Raw genomic sequence first — 24,023 nt, forward strand, 5'->3', positions numbered from 1 at the left:
GGCACTACCACAATTTACTGTACCAACAGATAGTTCACAATGCATACAAGTGATACATAGTTCAGGCAAGTTCTACAAGCAGTTCAAAGCAGAGGAATCCATTAATATGTCCATTTCCTCCCAAAGTAAATTGACTCCTTGATTGAGTATCACTTGTTGAGTTACATTATTCATTGATGCATCAGTTTATACAGTTTGTTGTGATAGCTATCGCAGAAGCTGTAGTTTGGTTTTATCTTTGTATTCACCGGCACTGGGATTAAAATAGGAATTCTGGCAGTGATGGCTAAAAAAAAAATTATGTAACATTCCAGCAGGCACTAAAAAAACATGCAATTTTCTAAACAATTTAGTATCCTGAATACAATTAATAATGAAAAGGAAAGGTGAAAGTAAACAAACAGATCTGTTAACCACCTTTTAAAACAATCCTCAACAGTTATTTACCTAAGTTAAATTAAACCGTTTAAATCACGTGAATAAAAATTTTAAAAAAAATATTTGGATCCATTTTTTCATGAGTGCTCCTCATATATGATATATGGACATACGCACATACAGACATACAACACATAACACAAGTGTGCACACATAACACAATACATACAACATATAACATAATAGTAAAGGCCTTGTAGCTTTTCACAGGTGAAATCCCCATTGCAATGCTCAAAAACTCCACAGTCAAAAAATAGAACTGATCAGAAAAACATTAACCTAGGTCTGTATGAGCCCAAAAAACAAAACAGAACTTCATGATGTGGGAAAGGGCAATAATAAAATAGATATTGAAAAAAGCATCCTGGTTACCACCTGGGTTTGACTCTTCTTTGATATCCCATCCTTCTTCCTGTAACTTGCATATGGGTCTGAAGGTATTCCCACAAGCAAGCCCCAAGGTTTCTTACATTTGAAATAGGCCTTAATGGTGTTTATTATTCATTAGCCTCCAGATGTGGGAGAACCACTGTTACAGATGTAAGGATAGCCAAACTGGAGTTCTGGATATCAGCTGTTATGGATTTGAGCCAAATCATCTTCTTTTTGGCCTGTGGAAATCACTTTACTTAGTCTCTCTGGAATCCAAATTGGCTGCTGTTCTCCCTATGGAAACACACAAACAGACCCCCGACTCCAGACAATCACTGGGTCAGGACCTTTCCCTTGTCCTGTTAGAATATCCTTCCAAAGTACCTTGGGCTTATGTACATTTTTTGGACACATGTGCTTTTCCGCAGTACTAAGCCCTGATGAATCCAAATTTAAAAAGTTTTGAGTAAAAAGGGTTATTTCAAGTTTATCTTTGGGGGATATATACCCCTTCCCAATTCCCTCTTTTTGCTTTAAAAGGTACATTTTAATAGTTTGATGAGCTCTTTCAACTATGCCTTATCCCTGTGGATTGTATGGGATTCCTGTTATATGAGTAATGCCAAATGATGAGCAAAATTGTTTAAAAGAGGTAGAAGTATAACCAGGGGAATTATCTGTTTTTAACTGTTTTGGAATGCCCACTGTGGCAAAATTTTGTAAGCAATGAGCTATAATATCTTTAGTTTTTTCTCCAGCATGAAGGGAGCCCATCAAAAACCCGGAAGAAGTATCAACTGTAACATGCAAATATTTTAATTTTCCAAATTCTGGCAAGTGTGTGACATCCATCTGCCAAATATGGTTAGGTATCAGTCCTCTAGAATTGACTCCAAGATTAACTTGTGGTAAAAAGGTCACACAATTTTGACATTGTTTTATTATTTGTCTAGCTTGTTCTTTAGTTATTTTAAAATGCTTTTTTAAAGTATTTGCATTGACATGGAAGGATTTATGAAAATTTGTGGCTTCTTCTAGCGTAGAAAAAATATGTATGTCATGTGTAGTTTTATCTGCTAAATCATTGCCCAAACTAAGGGCTTCAGGCAATCCTGTATGTGCCCTGATATGTCCTATAAAGAATGGATCTTTTCTGTCCCAGATTAGACTTTGTATAGTGGAAAACAAAGAGAAAACAGTAGAGGAAGGGGCAATCCTACCAGCATCTTCAAGGGATACTATAGCATTAACTACATACTGACTATCAGAAAATAAATTAAATACAGAATCTTTAAACATCACAAAAGCTTGTAATACTGCATTAAGCTCTACCTTTTGAGCTGATTGTTTGGGTACTAAAAATGTAAAAGTTTGATCAGGGGTAACTACTGCTGCTGTACCATTATTTGACCCATCAGTGAATATATTTGGAGCATTCATGATAGGTTTTTTTTTTTTTTGTCATTTTTGGAAAAACTACAGGATGCGAAGACCAAAAAGACAACAAAGGATTAGATGGTAAGTGATTATCAAATGAAACATTAGATTTACACATGATTATTGCCCAAGTATTTAACTCATTAGCTAACTCATCAATTTGATCCATAGTATATGGAGTAATAATTTTATTGGGAGAAATCCCAAACACTCCCTTTGCTGCTCTTATTCCTTTGAGTATTAATTGTCCTACAGCCTCAGGATACCTAGTAAGAATAGTGTTAGGAGAATAAGATAAATGTATCCACAATAATGGATCTTCTTGCCAAAATACTCCTGTAGGAATATTTTTTTGTTGGTAGTACAATAAATAATAAAGGCAAACTTATATCAATTCTATCCAAATGCATATTTTCCATATATGTTTCAATGATTTTTAATGCCTTTCTTGCTTCAGGCGTTAACATGCGGGGTGAATTTGGATCTGATGGACCTTTTAGGATATCAAATAAAGGTCCCAACTCTCCTGTTGGTATGCCTAGATAAGGCCTTATCCAATTTATGTCTCCCAATAACTTTTGAAAGTTGTTAAGTGATTTGAGTTGATCTACTCGTATTTGAATTTTTGGTGGATGGACCATGGTCGAGGATAATAGAACTCCTAAATAATTAATTGGAAGATTTAATTGTACTTTATCTATTGCTATCTCTAGATTATAATTTTTTAATAAATTTGTAAGTGTGGCCTAACATTCTAGCAATGTGTTTTTATCTTTATGTGCCAATAATACATCATCCATATAGTGAAATATTTGTAGTTCAGGATTTTGATTTCTAAGTGGCTGGATTGCTTTGTTAACATAAATTTGACACATAGTTGGACTATTAGCCATCCCTTGAGGGAGTACTTTCCATTCATATCTCTGATTAGGACCTTCATGATTCAGTGCAGGGATAGTAAATGCAAAACGTGGACTATCCTCAGGATGAATTGGAATTGAAAAAAAAACAATCTTTAATATCTATAGCTAAAACATACCAGGTTTTTGGCAAAGCAGACAATTGGGGAATTCCTGATTGAGCAGGTCCCATAATAACCATATCATTATTAATAGTTCTTAAATCTTGCAATAATCTCCATTTACCAGATTTCTTTTTGATGACAAAAATGGGAGTATTATGGGGAGATACAGAAGGTTGTATATGTCCCTCCGCTAATTGTTGTTTGACCAGGTCATGGGCTGCTTGTATCTTTTCTTTAGTCAGGGGCCACTGAGGAACCCATACTGGTCTTTCTGATTTCCAAATAATTTTTATTGTCTCAGTGACGCCTCCTGAAAACCCAATCCATGTCTATCTATTTCTTGATCTATTTGTATTGGTGCCACTATACTTTGTCCTTTCTCTCCTAATCCTTTTCCTTTCCTAAAACCTTGTCTAGCCATAATAGTGGGCACATTTGAATTGATGTTATTTGTTAATGTTAGTCCTAATTGATCTAGGACATCTCGTACCCATAAATTTATAGGAAGATGATCCAATACATATGGCTGTATAGTTTCTTCACATCCTTCAGGATCCTTCCAATCTAATACCATCACACTTCTATGGGGATTAGTTGCCATTCCTAGGCCTCAAAGCGTTTGAGTGGCTTGTTGTAATGGCCAACGTTTTGGCCATTCTTGACGAGAGATAATGCTATGGTCTGCACCTATATCCAGTAGCCCATTAAATTCATGTCTTGAATATTTAGTTTTAGCATGGGGCAAGAATCTAAATTTAAAGAAAGCATAGCCCAATCTACACCTGTGGAGCCTAATCCTCTGGAACATCTTTCTATAGTACGACTGGAAAATTTATCATGTAGGCTGGGTATTATTAATAACTGTGCTATTCTATCTCCTGGTGAAATTACTGATATACACCTTGGAGAACTGGCTATAATTTTTATTTCACCTTCATAATCGAGATCAATTACCCCAGGACGTATCATAAGTCCTTTTAGAGTAGAAGAACTGCATCCTAATAATAAGCCTACTGTTTCTTGGAGATGAGGTCCTTTTACCCCTGTGGGAATGATTTGAACTCCCATCTCTGGAGTTAGTACTGCTCTAGCGGAGGCTCAGATATCCAACCCTGTGCTCCCTCTGGTTTGTCTGATGAGAGATCTAATGGATAATGTGTCCTGGGCACTACCCTGATGGTGTTGCTGGGTTCCTCCAGTGCCCTGTATATTTGTGCTTGTGGGCCCCGGAGCATGGGGCCCCCTGTCCGTTTTTCCGCAATGGAGCCCAATGTTTTTCTCCATGATATTGTGGGTAAACACCTGGTGCTTGTCTGTTTTTTGATAACGGAGTACCCTCTATAGTGGTTTGAGAACAGCATTCATTAGCCCAATGTCTCCCTTTATGGCATCGTGGGCAAATATCTGGTATTCTACCCCTTTGATACCTAGTTTTGTTAAACCCTCCTCCTATGGGGCAACTCCTTTTAAAATGTCCTGTTTGTTCACAATTGTAGTATGTTTTTGGCCTGGCACCTAAAGCTTGTACTGCAGCTGCCAAGGCTTGCCCTTGTTCATTAATGTTTCTACATAATTTAATATATGTATTTAAATTTCCATGTTTCCATGGTCTAATGGCCTCCTTGCACCATCTATTTGCTTGTTCATAGGCTAGTTGTTTTATTATTAGCATCACTTCTTCTACACCCCCAAAGATTCTAGTAGTTGTTTGTATAAGCCTATCTACAAATTCAGCGTAAGGTTCATTAGCTCCTTGTATTACCTTAGATAATTGACCTTGTAAATCTCCATGCCCCTGTAAAGTTTTCCATGCCCTAACCACGGCTGAAGCAATTTGTGATTATATGGCAGGATCATATCTAATTTGTTGTAGCTGACCCTCATAAGGTCCCTCTCCTAACAACATATCTAGATTTCTCTGAGGATACTGGCTGCTGCATTTCGCCTAGCCATCTCTGTGCAAAATTCCTGATTGGCAACTTTCCATAACAGATATTGTCCTCCATTTAGCACAGCTTTGCACATACTAGCCCAATCTGCTGGCGTTATGCTCAAGTTGGTAATGGATTCAACCATACTTACAGTGAAGGGTGCTTGAGGACCATAGGTTGTTACAGCCTCTTTCAGCTGCTTCACTGTTTTGAAATCTAAAGCATGGTGAATTCGCTGCCCTTCTGCCGCCTCAAATGCAGGGCATGCTAATCTTTGAGGTCCTGTCTCAGAATCCCATCTATCAACTATGGGGGGTGAGGGCCACTCAGCATATGTTGTCTCCATAGGTGGAGCTGTTGGTTGAATTATGCCCTCTGGTGATAGAATGGTGTTAGTAGCAGCCTCCTGTTGTAACTTCTCCCCTTATAGTTTTTTCTCCTCTAAACTTTCTTCCCCTTTCTGACTATCTCAAGAGGCCTCCTCTTTTTCCTGATCTAATATGTCTTCTACCATAATCTGAACTGAAAGCTTTGGACTAGGCAAACAAAATCATATCATCATCCACAATGGCAATGTGCCAACTGGCAAAGTTCCTGGGTTTTTCTTTTCCCTCTTTCTTAAATCTTTACCATAATGGTCCCATTGTGATATATTCAACAACTCCTCCTTTAAAAGCCATGGGCTACATTTTTGTATTATATCAACGTATGCCCTAACTGTTCTTGGTTTTACTGGGGTGCCTCCTTCCCCTAGCAATTTACTTAACACTGTTTCGGTTTATTTTTTGCTAATTTCTGACCCCATGTTTCTGCTACAAAGATAACACAACCCAACAAGATAACACAAAACAAAACCGAAACAGAATGAAACAAAAACGGAACAAAAATTCGTTGTATCAATTTTTCTATTTTCTTGACATGTGTATCCATGGTCTATCTCTATCTCTTCCTCAGGGCTGAACAACTTTTCTAGCATCCTATTTATTTCTAGGGGCAGGCAGCTTGAAACAGAAACGTAACAAATCAAAACAAGAACACATTGTTTTTTGAAATGATCACCCATTCTCTCGCCCTGCCCTCAGGGGCGAGCAGTTTCACTTACCCCCAAGTTTCAGGCGCTCCCCGTACGGGCCACCAAATGCCGCAGTCTGGCTGGGCACAAATAACTGGGAGGTCACGAGTCACTTGTAGATTCAAGCAGGAACGAACTTTATTTCTGAACCCATGTGAACTCTCTAGGAACTCTGCGAGAGCTCAACTGGAACTCAACGGGAACTCCACGAGAATTCAACCATCACCATCCTAATGGCTCGCTGGCACCACCTCTCAACCACTCCCCCTGGCCAAACGCCAGGTGCCATCCCGACTCGGCTGCGGCTCTCAACAGATAACCTTCAGTTCCATCCATTTACAGGCAAATGCCAAAATTTCCTTCTTTTTATGGCTAAGTAGTGTTCCATTGTGTATAAGTACCACATTTTCTTTATCCATTCATCTGTTGAAGGACACCTAGATTGGTTCTATAGCTTAGCTATTATGCATTGAGCTGGTATAAACATTGATATGGCTGTGTCACTGTACTATGCTGACTTTAAATCCTTTGTGTATAGGCTGAGGAGTGGAATAACTGGGTCAAATGGTGGTTTCATTCCAAGTTTTCTGAGGAATCTCCATACTGCTTTCTAGAGTGGTTGCTCCAATTTGCAGTCCCACCAGCAATGTGTGAGTGTACATTTTCCCCCACATCCATGCCAACATTTATTATTGCATTTGTTCTTGATAATAGCCATTCTGACTGGAAAGTGGTAAAATTTCAATGTAGTTTTAATTTTCATTCTCTAATGGCTAGAGATGTTGAACATTTTTTCATATATTTGTTGATTTGTATTTTTACTTTTGAAAAGTGTCTGTTTAATTCCTTTGCTCATTTATTGATTGGGTTATTTGTTTTCCTATTTCTATGCTTTTTGAGTTCTTTGTATATTCTGGAAATTAACACTTTATCTGAGGGTGGCAAAGATTTTATTCCATTCGGTAGGTTCTCTCTTCACACTCTTGATTGTTTCCTTTGATGTGGGGAAGGTTTTTATTTTGATACCACACCACTTATGGAGTTTTGATTTTACTTCTTGTACTTTAGGAGTTTTGTTGAGGAAGTTGGTTCCTAAACTAACATGTAGTGTTGGGCCAACATTTTTCTAGTAGGTTCAGAGTTTCTGGACTACCTAGGTCTTTGATCCAAATTGAGATGAGTTTTGTGCAGGGTGAGAGATAGGGTTGAATTTTATTCTGCTACATGTAGATTTCCAATTTTCCCAGCATCACTTGTTGAAGAGGCTATCTCTTCTTCAGTGTATGTTTTGCCACCTATGTCTAGTATGAATATGTGTTGGTTTGTCTCTGTCTTCTATTCTGTTCCATTGGTTTTCATGTCTGTTTTGGTTGGAATAGCATGCTGTTTTGTTACTATTGCACTGTAGTGTAATTTAAGGTCTGTTATTGTGATACCTCCTGCTTAATTTTTCTTGTTAATGGTTGCTTTGTCTATTCTGGGCCTCTTATTCTTCAAAATGAATTTCATGACTGCTTATTCTAGTTCTATGAAGAAAATCAATGTGATTTTAATAGGAATTACATTAAATTTGTATACTGCTTTCGTCAGTATGGCCATTTCAACAATATTTATTCTGTTTATCCAATAATATGGGAGATCTTTCCATCTTCCAGGACTTTCTTCATTCTTTCTTTGGTGCTCCATAGTTTTCACTGTGAGGTCTTTCACCTATTTTAATAGATTGATTCCCATGTTTTTTGTTTGTTTGGTTTTTGAGGCTATTGTGAATGAGGTGTTTTCCTAATTTCTGCTTCAGCTGATTCTTAATTTGTGTATAGGAACATAATTGATTTATGCATGTTAATTTTATATCCTGCTATTTTGCTGAATTTGTTCATGTGTTCTAGAAGTTTTCTGGTGGATTTTTTTTGGGGGGGGTTCTAAATATAAAATCATGTCATCAGTAAATAGATACAGTTTGCACTTTTCTATTCCTATTCATATTCCTTTAATTTCTTTCTTTTCCTAGATGCTCTGGCTAGAGTTTCAAGGAGTATGTGGTATAGAAGTGAAGAGGGCATTCTTGTTTTGTTCCAGTTTTTAGGGGAAATGCTTTCAATTTTTCTCCATTTAGAATGATGTTAGCCTTGGGGTTAGCATATATAGCTTTTGCAATGTTGAGGTATGTTCCTACTATCCCTATTTTTTTTCTAGTGTTTTGAGCATGAATGGATGCTGAATTTTAGCAAGTGCTTTTTCTGCATTTATTTAGATAATTATGTGATTCTTGTCATTAAGTCTATTGATGTGATGAATTACATTTATTTATTTTCTTATGTTGAACCAAGCTTGCATTCCTGGAATGAACCCCACTTGATTATGGTGCACTATCTTCTTAATGTGTTTTTGAATGTAATTTGCCAAAATTTTATTGAGAATTTTTGTATCTGTGTTCATCAGGCTATTGATCTAAAGTTTTCATTCTTGATGTGTCTTTCTCTGGTATGGTATCAGGGTGATATTAACCTAATATAATGAGTTTGGAAGGATTCCTTCCTTTTCGATTTCATGGAATAATTTAAGGAGGATTGGAGTTATTTATTCTTTAAATGTCTGTTAGAACTTAGCTGAGAATCTGTCCAGTCCTGGGCTTTTCATTATTGGTAGGCTTTTGATAATAAATCTTTAATTTCATTGTTTGAAATTGATCCATTTAAATTTTCTATGTTTTCCTGATTCCATTTGGGTAGATTATATGTCACTAGAAATTTCTTGATGTCTTCAAGAGTTTCTATTTTATTAGATATAAATTTTCAAAATAGTTTCTAATTATCATTTATAATTCATTAGTATCTGTGATTTTCCTTTTTTATCACAAATTTTAATAATTTGAAACTTTTCTCTTTCTCTTCATTCACTTGGCTAAGGGTTTATCAATTTTATTTATTCTTTAAAGACCAAGGTTTTTTGATTTTTTAAATCTCTTTTTGTTTCAATTTCATTGATTTCAGCTCTGATTTTAATTATTTCCTGTCTTCTGCAGCTCTTGTATTATTTAGTTCTATAGCTTCTTTATTTAGTATTTGTTTGAAGGCTCTATCCAGTGGTGAGAGATGTGTATTACAGTCACCCAGTATTATTGTGTTATGGTCTTGATTCTTGAAATCGAAAAGGGTTTGTTTGATGTACACAGATGCTCCATTGTGTAGGGCCTAAATATTTGTTCTTGTTATGTTTTGTGGATGTAAGCAGTATGAAATGACTTTCTTTGTCCCTTCTGATTAACTTTGAATTCCACTTTATCTGATATGAGGATAGAAACCCCTGCTTGTTTATGCATCCATGTGAATGATATATTTTCCCCCATCCTTTTACTTTCAGTCTATAGCTTTGCATATGAGGTGAATCTCTTGGAGACAGCATAGTGTTGGGTCTTGTTTTTTAATCCAAACCTTTAATTGATGAGTTTAGGCCATTTATATTCAATATTATTATTGACAAATGATCTTTATTCCCTTTCATTTTGGTTTATTTCTGTTTTTTTTTTTTTTTTTTTTTTTTTGAATTAGTTTCTCTTTTGATTGACTATTTTTTTAGGGTAGTGCCTTCTTTGCTGGTTTTCACTTTTATTTTTCATTTGTTCTCCCTGGAATATTTTATTGAGTATGCTTTGTGGTATAGTTCAGGCTTCCTAGTTGTGAATTCTTTTAACCTTTATCATGGAAGGTTTTCATTTCATCATCAATTGTGAAACTTTATTCCTGAATGGTATAGTATTCTTGGCTGGCATCATTTTCTTTCAGTGCTTAGTGCATGTTATTGTTAGATCTTCTAGATTTTAGTGTCTGTGTTGAGAAATTAGCTGAAATCCAGATTTGTAATACTCTAAATGTAACCTGCCATTTTTCTCTGGAAGCCTTTAAAATTCTATCCTAATTGTGTTAGTTAGACATTTTTATAATAATGAGACTTAGTGTGAGTCTGTTGGAATATTGTTTACTTGAGGTCCTGTATGTCTCCTGTACTTGATTTTCCATTTCATTTTTTGGTTTGGGAAATTTTCTGATATTACTTAATTGAAAAGATTGTCTATTCCTTTAGTTTGTATTTCAGAGCCTTCTTCTATCCAAAGGAATCTTAAATTTGACCTTTTCATGTTATCACATGTTTCTTAAAAGTTTTGTTTATGGTTTTCATAACATCTTTTCTCCATGGTCAACTTTATTTTCAAGATTATATATTTTGTCTTCATTGCCTAAAACTCCATCTTCCAAGTGATCTATACTGCTCTCATGATTTTTTTTCAATGAATTTTTAATTTGGTTTATTGCTTCCTTCATAGAATTTCTGCTTGATTTTTTTTCAGAATCTTTCACTTTTGTGAAGTGATCCTTCACCTTCTATATTTTCTTTCTGATGTCCTTCTGTACATCATCTTTTATCTTGCCAATCAGTGTATTAACATTCTAAACTCCTTCTTTGACATTGCTTCCACTGTGGTGTCAACAGATTCTGTTATTAAAGTATTCAATATTTAATGGGGCAATTTGTTCCCTTGTTTTTCATGTCATTTGTGTGTTTACTTATCTAATAGTATGGATTTGAGACAGTTGAGTTTCTACTCTATGCACTTACAGTGTCCCTGAATGTTTCCAGTACCTCACAGATTAGGGGGAGACATATAATAACTACAACCAGTATAAAAAATGTATAGCATTAAATCAAATAATTCCTGCTATGGCATCTACAATGTTCATTGACATAATAAACAGAAATGATATGATCACTTATTGCCTAGGGATTTACAATTTCAATTTGTGAACAGAGAGAGAACAGAAGTGATATAGAATGTAATGATTATGAAGAAGGAGGAGAGAAAATAAAAGTAAAAAAATATAAGAAGTTAGAGTGAATAATATAATTGTAATTTTGTGGATTTTGTCTCTGTGTCCTCTATTCTGTACTATTGGTCTACCAGTCTGTTTTGGTGCCAATACTATGCTTTTTTTGTTACTATTTCTCTGTAGTATAGTTTAATGTCTGCTATACCAATGCCACCTGCTTCACTCTTCCTGCTAAGAAGTGCTTTAGCTATTCTAGGTCTCTTATTATTCCAGATGAATTTCATGATTGCTTTGTCTATTTCTATGAGGAATGCCATTGGGATTTTGTTTGGAATTGCATTAAATCTGTATAGTGCTTTTGGTAGTATGGTCATTTTGATAATATTAATTCTGCCTATCCAAGAGCAAGGTAGATCTTTCTTTCCATATTTTTTTTTTTTGTGTGTGTGTGTGGTTATTGTGAATGGGGTAGTTTTCCTCATTTCCTTCTCAGAGGATTTGTCACTGATATACAGAAATGCCTTTGATTTATGGGTATTGATTTATATCCTACTACTTTGTTGAATCATTTACTAGTTATAGATGCCTTTTCATGATATCTTTATCTTATAAATAAATTTAAACTGTACAGTTAAGATTTTAAAAAAAGAAAGACAATAATAAAAATTGGTTGTTAGCAAAAGAAAAGAGAGAAAGAGAATCAAAGAAAACAGATAAGTGAGAGAAAATGTATAAAACAAATATAAAAAAATAAAGGAATACAAGAACAAAACTGAATTATATTAATCAAACATTCTAGTTCTCAAAATACTGGTCTATAAAAATAACTGCCTTCAAAAATAATATAAATGAGGAAAAAGGTATAGATATGAATTATATACGTGTCCATGAACCATTTGGGTCACAGCTGAACAGAGAAAATCAAAAAAGAAAAAGAATTTTTTTTTAAAAAAAAAGATACCAATAAGAAGTTAAAGAATCGTTTCTGTTGAAGTTCAAAAGAGTCTTGGCTTCCCCTCTCAGCTCTTTTAGGTGAGGTTGCTAAAGAGTGAGGAGAAATCCTATAGGCAGAACTCCTAGAGGTTGTGTTTAGGCTTAGGTGGCTCCCAATTATTCCTTGAATGGTGATGGGTCCAAAGGTTTTAAATCAGCTCACTTCCTGGGCTGAGAAGTTGCTGGTCTGCACAACAATCCTTCCCCCCAGGGAGCTCTCCTGGGATCCACCCATGTAGTGTAGGAGTCAACCCTAAATCCCCTCAGTCACTTGTGGACCCTGTGTTTTCTGGTTTCTTGGATTCAGTCTCTAAACTCAATCAATGACACCTCTCCCTTTTGAATTCCCAGCCAGCTCATCTCTCCCAACTGGTCCTCAAGTGTCTGGAGGGGGTGGGAGTGGGGAGATAATGAGTGTCCATGACCACTTGTGTTCTCCTTTGTAAATCCTTCTCCAGGCCTGATTTTCTCCTAGTTACTTAGGCATACTGTGTGTCCTGTGGTGTGGGTTTGCCAGGCTTGTTTTTCAGGCCAACCTCAGTTTGCCAGAATCAGTTTCCTTAGCTGCAGGCCCCTACACCACAGTTACATAACAGTTTCTTCCCTTGTTCTCCATGGACATCCAGGAGAGATGTGGCTTCTTTCCTACACAAGGATATTGTTCAACATACGTTAGTTTAGTTGGGCAACGTCTTTGATCTATGATCTCTCCATACCCAGATACACCTCAGGCCTCCTAAAACTATGAATTCCTTTAATTGGCTTATTCTTCCACTTTTTCATGGGGGGAAAACACTCCAACAGGTTTCACCACTGGCATGGCAGCACTGGGGACTTCTTCTTTATTTAATTTTATCCAACTTCCTGAGTCCACTATCTGCTTTAAATGTTCAGAATTAATTCCCAGTAAAGTCCCCTCACCTTTTTTCCCCCTCCTACCTTGCTGAGAAGCTGCCTGTCTGTTTTCTGGGTTTCATGCCACAGAGCAATCAGAAAAGCAATCCTCTATTCTGCCATTTTGGAATCCCTCCTACAATAATCTTGCTGTGTTCCTTCCTCTTCAATTTTTGAAAGTTTCAGAAGAATGGTCTTAATTCTTTAAATATTTGGTAGAATCCACCAGTGAAGACATCTGTCCTGAGCATTTATTTGTTGGTTAGTTTTGATCACTGACTCGATCTCTTTATTTGTTATTGGTTTCTTTAGATTTACTATTTCTTCAATAATTCTTGATAAATTTTGTGTTTCTAAGAATTTATGAGTTTCTTTATTTAATTTATTGGCACATCATTTTTTCATATCCCCTTTATAATGTTTTATTTCTCTGGTGTCGATTGCAATGTCTCCTATTTCATTTCAGACTTTTATTATTTGACTCTTTAACCTTTTGTGTGTGTGTTTTAGAAAGTCTACCTAAAGTTTCATCAATTTTGTTGGTCTTTTTGAAGAAACAACTCTTTGCTTTGTTAATTTTTTCTATTGTTTTCCAGATATCTGTTTATTTCTGCTCTAACTTTGATTATTTACTTCCTTCTGCTAACTTGTTTACAAGTGTCTTTGGATCCTTTTTGTTGTGATTTTTGCATTTGGAAAAAAAAAAAAGCCATCACCTTTCTTAGTCTTCCCAGATTGTCTTAATTCAGGGAAACACATTTCATCCATCATTTGAGCTGAAATTTTTAGGAACTTCTTAAACTTTTCACCTCTTCTACTAGCTTTTATATTTAATTTCCATATTAGAGAGTTTTTATCAGTTTCCTTTCAGGAGTTTATACTTTCTTGCTACTTCTCATGTCTATCTACAAGTTCTCTGGAACCTCCGCCAACCTCTAAACTATCTTTTTTATCAGTGATCCTTAGGATTCCAAAGTATGTAGCTTTCCTGTTAAGACAACAAGGACCCACCCTCACAGTATGCCCCAATGCCTGAAAGTTGAATTTATGATTCACTCTTATCTCTCTCTCTCAGAGGAGAAGCCAGAGCTGAGTACTTTTTCCTCATTATGGCAAGTTGTGTCAGATTCTGTGGTCTTATCAGTTCTCTGGCATGCCAGAGATAAATCTCTCAACTCTAAGTTTCCTGAACATTCTTTTGTTCTCAATGTCCCCTAGACATATAAAATATGTTGGTTTTCTATCAGCAATTAAAGCTTGCATTTTTTTTTTTCTTTCAGTGTTTTCTTTTGTAGCTATGGCTAACATACTTAGGTACCAATTCATTTATAAATGAGAGTTCATTTGAATTCCTGACATGAAAGAATATTAATTGTACTGTGTTAGCTTGTTTTAAGTCTCCTCCCTCTTTAATCTCCATATTTTTATCACTTATTTTTGTAATATTTATAATAGTTTTTTTCTATTTTCTAAAGACTTAGCCTTGTATAGAAAGGAATCATCAATTTTTTTCACCTTTCCATTTATATCATTGACTTTTCCATTCCAGTCTTTATTTGAATGCAACTCCTGATTAAATGGATTGTAACATCAAGTAATTTTTATTTTTCAGTCTTGATCCAAGTGTATTAAATTTCTCAAGTTCTTTGCATTTCATAATATTTGCTGTCTTTATGTGTAAACAACAGCTGGTCTAGTTATAGAATTATCTGATTACCATTTCTTATCTTTGAATGCCACTATCTTCTAGCATAGAAAGAATGATTCTAAGGTCAATCTAATTATTCTCTTTGTAGTGATGTTATCTAAAATTTCCTTAACAATTTATAATTTTCTCTTTCACAAAGGTGCAACAGCTTCACTAAAATATATACCTAGGAGTTACTTTTTCTTTATCATTTTTTTTCTGTGACACATTGTCTTATCACAGGAAGTGTTTTCTATTATAATATAGTTGACTGTTATCTCGCATCTGTTTCATTTTCCTTTTTAGAAACAATGGGCAAATATAAAATTAATATCTATCCTTCACATAAATATCACAATTCATCTGTTGCTATTTTCATTTTTTTTATAAATGTAAATATGATATTCCCCACAAAATTCCTCCATTTCTTTAGTCACTTTTCCAGTATTTTTATTTTATTTTTCTTTCTTGAAGGTGGCCTTTTATTTTTATGTCTTTATTTTAACTTCTGGTATTTCTAATATCAGCAACATATTTTCCACTTAGCTATCATTCATTTTTTTTTCTATCTTTCATTTTTCTTCTAATCCTTTCCTATTTTCCTAGATTATTGGATCTTTTATTAAAGATCTTTTTATAGCTTAGGAAGTGTGTTTTTGTTGATTTCTTTTTATGATGTGTCTATTAATTTATTTTAGTTTGTTTTCACCATTTATATAGTATCTTATGCAAATCTTTTTCTAATTTCTTAACTCATCTTTATATAGAGTTGTTTGATCTGGGCTATCAATCTATTTAAGAATATTTTAGAGCAATATTAATAGAAGTAGCTAGCAACTTAAACTTCAGTATATCTTCTCTAAATTCAGTTATACTAATCAGTTTTGTTCTACAAACATGGGGATATATATTTCCTTGTAAAGGGGGGATTCTAGAGACATTTTACTACTGCATTTTGAATACTGTACTTTAGTTTCCAGCTGTTTTATTGAAAGCAAGCCATTTAACTACCCTGTCCCTCAGTTTTCTTTTCCCTGAAATGTGAATAATAATCATATATCTACTTTACAGAGTTGTGGAGAGTCTTAAATTGTTTAGTATACATAGAGTGCTTAAAGTGGGGATTGACACATTAAACACATAAAAAATAGGAAATACTGTGGTGGCTCGGTAATTTTGTGCCCAGCCAGACTGCGGCATTTGGTGGCCCATACGGGGAATGCCTGAAGCTTGGGGGTAAGTGAAGGAGAGCAACAAAAAAAAATGGGTGACCATTTCAAAAAACAATGTGTTCTTGTTTTGATTTATTTTGTTTTTATTTCAAGTTGCCTGTCCCTAGAACTTTCTCAGGCAAACTGGGGAAAATGGTTGACTCAAGGTTTGAAGTTGTCCGCCTCCGAGGAAGAGAAATTGTTAGAGGAAGGAGGCACCCCAATGAGACCAAGAACAATTAGGGCATATGTTGATACAATACAAAAATGTAGCCCATGGCTTTTTAAAGAGGAGTTGTTAAAAATATCACAATGGGACCATCATGCGATCCTGTAGAAAGATTTTTCTTCAACAAGAAAAAGATGGCTAATTCTGTTTACTACACTTGTCTAAGATCTTGGTTTTACATACATCTGATTAATTTACAAAGCTAAAGTGCTGAAACATCAACTACTAAATATAAAATCAAGTACTCTTTACTTATTAAGTTCCATTAGGTAATATATTTAAACATTATGTGTGTTTTCATAAATTGGTAAATGGAAAAAAACCCAAATGTTTAATATTGCTTTGTGTCTGTGTCTTTGCTGAAACAAGGTTACTAAGAGTTAAGATTCTATCATGTGTAATTTATATACAAAGAGTATAAGAAGTTTCAGTTGGGTTTCAATTATAGTACCATAAAAAAACATGAAAGTATTTCATCTTATTAAAGTGGAGTAATTTGTCTAAATTAGAAATTTTATAAGAGTTGTTTCAGAATGTGAATTTATAAAAAGGGTTAATGGCTAGAAAAGAGATATTAGAAGATTCAAGATGTGGAAATATATTTTAATATGGAAGGTTAAAAGAAAAAGAAATGTTTCTAGATGAGATAATCTTTGTGTGGTAAAGTAAAAAGTTGTAAAATGACTAAGGAAGTTGCAAAAGGCTTTAAAAGGTTAAATTGAAGGTGGTTAAGATGCCTTCATGACGGAGGAAAGATTGCATCATTCAAAGCCTAGTTAATCTTAAAAGCATTACTTTTTTAAAAAAACCCATGAAAGTGGGAAGATAATAGGATAAAAGCAATTTGGAGAAAGAATATTAGAAATTTGAAGTGAAAAACTTTGAAGACAGAAGTACAGGAAGGTGAAAAAAAGATATAAAAGATGTAGGAAGATAGAGAAGATGTAGAAAGACAAGAATTTTAAACCCACAAAATAGGAAACAAAAGAAAACTAGGAGGCAAAAAAAGCAACTAAGGGTGAATGTACAAACCTTAGGGAAAAAAAAACTAGAAGATAGAAATAAGATAGAAAATGGTTGAAAATGTCAAGTAAAGGTATTTCAGATAGAAAATGCAAAAAGCTAAGACAACTATTAGATACAGACATTCAAGATAGAAAAAGATTAGAAGAGAGAAGTTTAAAGTCAAATATTGGATAAAATAGAAGAACAAGGAGATTATTAGTAATTTTTTCAAAAAGCCCATCAACTTTAATTTCTGGTGGTGCAGAAATTAGAAGTCTCAGATGAGGGTGTTAAAATTTATAGACAAGAGCCAATTTAGAAAATGTTAAACTAAAAGAAAATTGGCTTAAAACCACATCAAAAAATTAAAAGGACTAAAGTAATTCTAAAAACTAAGGCAAAATGCTTTTGGAAGACTTAAATTTAAAAGGATCTTTAAATTTCCAAAGGATGCATATAGGATATTTTGGAACATCATCCCTGAAGAAAAATCAGTTAATTTTTTACTTAACAGGAATCCCATACAATCCACAGGGACAAGGCATAGTTGAAAGAGCTTATATTCTAACAGGACAATGGAAAGGTCTTGATCCAGTGATTGTCTGGAGTCGGGGTTCTGTTTGTGTGTTTCCACAGGGAGAACAGCAGCCGATTTGGATTCCAGAGAGACTAACCAAAACAATTTCTACAGACCAAAAAGAAGATGATTTGACTCAAATCCATAACAGCTGATATCCAGAGCTCCAGCTTGGCTATTCTTACATCTGTGACAGTGATTAACCAGGATGCTTTTTTCAATATCTATTTTATTATTGCCTTTCCCACAACATAAAGTTCTATTTTATTTTTTGAGCTCATACAGACATATGTTAATGTTTTTCTGATCAGTTTTATTTTTTGACTGTGGAGTTTTTAAACATTGCAATGGAGATTTCACCTGTGTAAAGCTACAAGGCCTTTACTATTGTCTTATGTGTTGTATGTTTGTGTGCACACTTGTGTTTTGTGTTGTATGTCTGTATGTGCGTATGTCCATATATCATGTATGAGGAGCGCTCATGAAAAAATGGATCCGAATTTTTTATTATTCATGTGATTTAAATGGTTTAATTTAAATTGGGTAAACAGCTGTTGAGGATTGTTTTAATATGTGAACAAATAAGGAGGTTAACAGATCTGTTTGTTTACTTTCACCTTTCCTTTTCATTATATTTAATAATTCTGTTCAGGATAATGTAAATTGTTCAGAAAATTGTTTTCTTAGTACCTGTTGGAATGTTACATAATTTCTTTTTAGCATCATTGCCAGAATTCCTATCTTCATCCCAGTGCCGGTGAAGACAAAGATAAAACCAAACTACAGCTTCTATGATAGCTATCACAGTAAACTGTATAAACTGATGCATCAATGAATAATAAACTCAACAAGTAATTCTCAATCAAGGAGTCGATTTACTTTGGGAGGAAATGGACATATTGATAGATTCCTCTGCTTTGAACTGCTTGCAGAACTTGCCTGGACTATGTATCACTAGTATGCATTGTGAACTATCTGTTGGTGCAGCAAATTGTGGTAGTGCTGGCGTATCTTTGCTGATGGTGTCACTGGTGATACAATTTTTCCAAAGGAGCTGTCAATTGGCTTGGTGTCGTGGCATTTCTGTATCCTCCTCCCTTCTGCTAGTGATGGTCTAAAATTTGGGGACCAACAGAGGTGAGGCAAAGAACCTCACCCCCCCACTGGCACCAAGGCCAAATTTGGAGGCCAACAGAGGTGAGGCAAAGAACCTCACCCCCCCACTGGTGCATAGGCCTATCCACAAGTATGGCTGTATGCTGGACCGGTAGTCAGTGATGGGTATGATCCAATTGCAGTGCTACCAACCTAAGACAGGAGGCTGACGCCTAGAGGTCAGTTCATCCGATGACGGGTAAGGACCATATGTTGAATTGGACTGCCTAACAGGCACGGTCCCTAAGCCACATTGCTTGTTGTTTAATTAAACGGAAGCGGGGAGATGCTGAGAGCCATAGCCAAGTAGGAATGACGCATGGCATTTTGGGTTGAAAGGTGACCCTAATCAGGGATTAGGGTGGCTCCGGGTTTAGGGTTTAGGGTGGATCCTGCTGGGATTAGGGCGTATCCTGCTGCCTCAGGCGCCCACTCCTTTGGAGTTCCTGTTGAGTTCTCGCAGGGTTCTGAGAGAATTGGTGTGCAGAGCCTGGTAGAGATAGGTTGTTCACGGGAAGTGTGCGTAGAGTGCCGGTGAGAGTTCAGGAATAAAGAGTTGCTGTTTGAATCTACAAGGCTTTTGTGGTGGCTCGGTTATTTTGTGTCCAGCCAGACTGCAGCAAAATACTATTATCTTCTCTTTGTTTTTAGTATTGTTCCTTTTGCATCAGCAGAAATTCATTGTCCCTCTGGGTGAAGTTCTGTGTTTGGTATTTTTTCAAATGTCTATTCAGCTTATTGTATTTAAATAATTCATGTCTGCTTGACCCTTCTCTTTATTGCAAATAAAATTATCTCTAAGTATTTCTCTGAGTTAATAATTAAGGTCATAGAAACAAATAAATGAAGTTATTCCTTCTTTAGTTTTACCAACACTGCAATTTGGGGTGTGAAACAGGGTCCTAGAAATATCACATGGAAATATGACCATTATCATGAAGAAAAGGGCCAACTGAAAGGGTTAAGGAAAATACTAAAGATCTTCCCTATCCACATGCCTGCTGTGACCTTTTGACATCTTTGATGGAGTATCTAAAGAATGTTGATTTCTTGTTTATGATAATAAGCAGTACAGAGTTTCTTGATGCTGTCAGCTATAATTTGTGACTTTTTAAAAAGAGTACTATTACTATCTTAGATTCCAATTAATTAAGGAAAATTTTAGAACAGAAAGCCATAAAGTGACATAAATTCCAAGTGTCATCAATACAACTATGCATTCTTATCTTTGATACAGCAAGTCAAGCTAGCTTACTGATTTCTGAACATTTGCATTCATCACAAAGGAAAATAACAAGGAAAGAGTAAATGAAGGCAATTAGCAAACTAGATGAAATAATATCTACATTTTTGCTTTGTTTTCCATGTTTACTTGCTTGTTCCTTGATAGAAATATATGTTTTGCTCTCATGTTCCTAAATAAACAAACAAACAAACAAACAAATAAATAGAATGCTGATTTCTCTGGTGGGTTTGCCTCACTCACTAGAACTCGGAGTCGTTCAATTATTTCAAGGCAAACATTCCCTCCCTTCAGCGATCTGTCTAGTCCTTAAGGGGATAAAGTATCCCTGAGGATATGAATTATCCTTGAGGGGGTCAGTAGGTCATGTATGTTGTTAGAACTGGAAGGGTTTTTTTGTTGTTGTTCTAACTTTTATTTAAGGATCCCCACTGGGAATAAGTCTTTGGAGTCTCACCCATGGAGAGGATGTTCTGCCCAGGACTTCCCAGTTGGGACCCTGAAATTCTGCCCCAGGGCTCCCCGGCTACATGACTTCAGGTACTGGCATTTCCTCTGATCTGGTGATTTTTTTTTTCTTTCTCTGTTGCCTATCACTTTTGCTTTTGCTCTTTCTTCCAGATTATTAATAAAATAAATGCTATCTTTTGTATAAAGAGAGTGTTATACAAGATATTGTACATTATATTATTGTCTATAAGATCCAACCTGCCAAATTCAGCAGCTGCACACATAAATAGCACTTTAATGTTACATATCTATAGTAAAGAGAAGTTAACATATATTATTATAATTCTCTTCCTAATATTCAAAGGCAGTGACATACTAACTATAATATTAAAATGTGATTTTGGGGTTTTATAGCATATAGGAATTGTGTTGCATACATATGTAAATGATAGGTTAAGTATATTGGTATAGTTTCGATGTGGTGTGTCTCTCAAGCATTTTTGTGCTGGAAACTTGTCCCCTAGAGTTGAAAGGTAGTGAGAGTTTAAGAGGCAATACCTATTAAGTGGGGGTTAGTTAGGTCACTGGGGGCATGGTTGGACTCTGAGTTGGTTCTTGGTTCTTTCGTGAGAGCTGTTATAGAAAGTGCAAGCCCAGATCCTCTCCTCTCCAGCTTTCTGTCTGATCACATGATCTCTCCCTGTCACAGGTGCTCTGGTCATAGTGATAACATCCATCATGAGGCCCTTACCAGAGCCAGAGCCATGCTGTCTAAACTGTCAGTATCCAAAACTATGAGTTAAATAATCCTTTTAAAAAATAAGTTACGCAGCTTCAGGTATATCAGTATAGTAATGGAAAACAGACTCAATGTATAAATGTACTATCAATATAATTCAGTATAATTAGTTTTATCAAATAGGCCAAATTATAATTCATGTCTGTTTTTATTGTATTTATATCCCAAAATAATTTATTTTCATGGGAATTATTAGGTTTGTATTTCTGTACTCACTCCATTTTTTATTAGATGCATTAGGCATTTGTAAGTTTTTTTGTCTTCTTTGTGGAATGTTTCTCTTGGTCACAAACTAAAGCCTATTGCTTATCTCTGTTTGAATTTATCCTTTCTTCTGTATTCAATGAGTATTATTAAAATAATTTATCTCTAACTTATGTGTGTTCATATTTTAATTGTGAATATCACAAACAATAAATATTTTATGCAAAAGAGTTTTAAAATTAATTAATTAATTAATTAATTTACTCAGAGAATGTTCCAGACAAATGCACAAATGTTTTATTGTTAGGTGTAGACCCCACATATCTCAGCTATTTTAAAAACTTGATGACAAAATAAATTTAAAAAAAAAAGAAAGAAGAAAAGGAGGAAAAAGAGGAGAATGAGAAAAACAAGAAGAGAATATGGAAAAGAAGATTGTGATAGTAATTATAGGTCCTTTGCAATTAGTATATTATCATATGAATGAAAACTAATTTAAAGATAGTGATCAGGTATTATTCTTTTCTTTGCCATTTTAAATATTAAAAGTAATTATTTAAAAATTAAAAAGATTGTGAAAAATTAAAAAGGATTGTCATTTTAAAGGTTAAAGAATATAAGGGCCTAAACATGGAATAGCAAGTTTATTGGTCTACTGTAAACGTGTTTTACAAATTGTACAGCTACTGATCTATATGTATTTTAGAAATGGTATGAAATTAGAATTAATATTCATTTAAATACTATATAACTATAATTTTATACTTATTTTTCTAAAAATATTTCTGATGTTAAAGTATTTGATTGACTGTGTGACTCCAACAGCTTACTTTTTCTCCAAAATTATATAACATAATTAAATGCTTAATTCTACTACACCACTTAGAAATAACAGGTCTTCATTCCTAAGTAGGTTCATTTTATAAGATAATTCTGGAAGATGACTAGAGCAGAAACGAATGAAATAAAGAAGGCAAAGGAATAGGAAATAAATAGGTGTTTAGTAGCAAAGAATCAGGATTCCTGATCTGCTATTTTAAACAGGAATAGAGAGCACTAGACCTCTGAGCCCTAATTGGCAAGCCACTAAGATAAGTACAAAAAGACTTGAAGCACCGACCCAAACAAGGTTATTAACAATAAGAGATTAAGTATAGTAATAGTGTTTTGACCTAAAAATTGCTAAGTCCCTCAAGGGAATAGAGTACAACCCCTCCTTCTTTTGTCAATTTTCTTTGTCTTTTGAATTCATGGCACTTATAGATCTTGTGTGTGTGTGTGTGTGTGTGTGTGTGAAATCTCATCGACTACTTTATTATTTAACATTTGATGTATGCACAAAATATTATCACATCTACTTTGTACACTTCTTTATAGTGAAGCTCTTCATGGGGTACTGAAACATGCCTAGAATAACTACATGCACCTTCTGCTGCATAGATCTCTGTACTTTGATCCCACTCTGAGATTTATTAATGGACATGCCAGATCATTCAATTCCTCATATTTTGTGTTCCTCTTTGTTTGGTAATTAAGCAAGAGCTGATTTTTGAAAGCTTCCCTTTCTCCTTTCCTTTTCTCATCTTCTTCATCTTTTTTTCCCTCAACATCAAGATTTTTCTCATAGGATAAATTACTCATTCTTGTCATAAACCTGTAAAAAATCTGTTATATTGATCTTGTTTTTATACAGAGCTCCAAATTTCTGATATTGTAATAGTTATTTTCAATTATATATATATATATATATATATATATATATATATATATATATATATATATATATACACACACACACACACACACATGAAAAGCCATTATCTAATTTGTCTTCTGTAGCTACTAAGATCTTCATTCACTGCACTACTTTTCCATAATACCAGAGTACATTAACAAAGTCTAGAAAGCAGTTTTCAAATTTTTTACCAAGGTAAGTTATTTTCAGAAATGCAAATCTTGGTCTACATTTTGATTATAGATATTATGTATGTTCAACGTTTTGGGTCCTTCTTTTCCCATTTTGTGATCTATTTTTACTCCTAACCTCACAAAATCCAGAACTTTTGCTAATATATAACAGCTAATAAGACTGTTGATTTGCAACAAGTTTGGTGAAATAAAAAGGGAAAATGGCAAAAAGAACAGGGCATAAGAAAAAAGTCCCATAAAAAGTCCTTTTATTTGGGCCTATGCAGAGCCTGTTTAAGAATTATTAGGTTTTTTTCCATTCAGAAGACTGACAGAATTTTAATCTTTGGATTAAGTAAACTAATAATATTTTTGCTTGCTCACTTCCATGTTTGGGTTATATAATATGAAGTGTACATAACATAAGGACACATTAATAAATATACAGGAGAAAGTTGAGCAAGAATCATATAAAGCTATCACAATTTATAGACCATTTAAAAGCTAGATGATGAAGCAATGTGAAATAAGGTTTTGAAATAAATTAGTGCTTTTCAAAAAAATTATA

The sequence above is a fragment of the Marmota monax genome, unplaced genomic scaffold, assembly GCF_021218885.2.
Source record: "Marmota monax isolate L192 unplaced genomic scaffold, Marmota_monax_Labrador192_F-V1.1 WCK01_AAM20220418_F8-fsc00002, whole genome shotgun sequence".
Classification (NCBI taxonomy): domain Eukaryota; kingdom Metazoa; phylum Chordata; class Mammalia; order Rodentia; family Sciuridae; genus Marmota; species Marmota monax.